Source organism: Arachis ipaensis, chromosome B8 (assembly GCF_059453495.1).
Source record: "Arachis ipaensis isolate K30076 ecotype BB chromosome B8, ASM5945349v1, whole genome shotgun sequence".
Lineage (NCBI taxonomy): Eukaryota > Viridiplantae > Streptophyta > Magnoliopsida > Fabales > Fabaceae > Arachis > Arachis ipaensis.
The window spans coordinates 83,829,896-83,831,377 of NC_142443.1; the positions used below are offsets into that span (position 1 = coordinate 83,829,896).

General features: G+C 36.6%; 1 non-coding gene across 1 annotated transcript; it reads right to left on the reverse strand.

Moving 5' to 3' along the window:
* Positions 1-1,007: 1,007 nt before the first annotated feature.
* LOC148548647 (small nucleolar RNA R71) lies at positions 1,008-1,115 on the reverse strand. The gene has a single exon (XR_015898853.1). It is a non-coding gene; the product is annotated as a small nucleolar RNA R71 (small nucleolar RNA).
* Between the last annotated feature and the right edge of the window lie 367 nt (positions 1,116-1,482).

Sequence of the window (1,482 nt, forward strand, 5' to 3'; positions counted from 1 at the left end):
CTAACTTCCTAACTTCTTATCTTTTCAAAATTGATTTTCAAAATTTGTTTCAACTAACTAACTAACTTTTTGTTTTTTTCTTATCTTTTTCAAAACTACCTAACTAACTCTCTCTCTCCAATTTTCGAAATTATCTTCCCCCTTTTTCAAAAATTTCTTTTTAATTAACTAATTAATTTTTTTTATTTGAATTTTCGAAAAACTACTAACCTTTTTCAAAACTATTTTCGAAAATCACTAACTCTTTTTCAAAAATTATTTTCAAAAATCCTCTCGCTCTCTCATCTTCTTCTATTTAGTTATTCATCTACTAACATCTCTTTCTCACATCACCAAAAATCCGAACCCTCTCTCTCTCTCTCTGAGTTCAGATTTTCTTCTTCTTTTCTTCTACTAACACAAGGACCTCTATACTATGATATAAAGGATCCATATTATTATTATTATTTTCTCTGTGCCCTCTTCTTTGTCATATGAGCAGGAGAAAGGACAAGAACATTCTTGTTGAAGCAGATCCAGAACCTGAAAGGACTCTGAAGAGAAAATTAAGAGAAGCTAAATTACAACAATCCAGAGATAATCTTTCAGAAATTTTCGAACAGGAAGAGGAGATGGCAGCCGAAAATAATAATAATGCAAGGAGGATGCTTGGTGACTTTACTGCACCTAATTCCAATTTACATGGAAGAAGCATCTCCATTCCTGCCATTGGAGCAAACAACTTTGAGCTGAAACCTCAATTAGTTTCTCTGATGCAGCAGAACTGCAAGTTTCATGGACTTCAATCTGAAGATCCTTTTCAGTTCTTAACTGAATTCTTGCAGATATGTGATACTGTTAAGACTAATGGAGTAGATCCTGAAGTCTACAGGGTCATGCTTTTCCCTTTTGCTGTAAGAGACAGAGCTAGAATATGGTTGGACTCTCAACCTAAGGATAGCCTGAACTCTTGGGATAAGCTGGTCAAGGCTTTCCTAGCCAAGTTCTTTCCTCCTCAAAAGCTGAGCAAGCTTAGAGTGGATGTTCAAACTTTCAGACAAAAAGAAGGTGAATCCCTCTATGAAGCTTGGGAGAGATACAAAGGACTGACTAAAAAGTGTCCTTCTGACATGCTTTCAGAATGGACCATCCTAGATATATTCTATGATGGTCTGTCTGAGTTATCAAAGATGTCATTGGATACTTCTGCAGGTGGATCCATTCACCTAAAGAAAACGCCTGCAGAAGCTCAAGAACTCATTGACATGGTTGCTAATAACCAGTTCATGTACACCTCTGAAAGGAATCCTGTGAGTAATGGGATGCCTATGAAGAAGGGAGTTCTTGAAGTTGATACTTTGAATGCCATATTGGCTCAGAACAAAATATTGACTCAACAAGTCAATATGATTTCTCAGAGTCTGAATGGAATGCAAGCTGCACCCAACAGTACTCAAGAGGCTTCTCCTGAAGAAGAAGCTTATGATCCTGAGAACCCTGCAA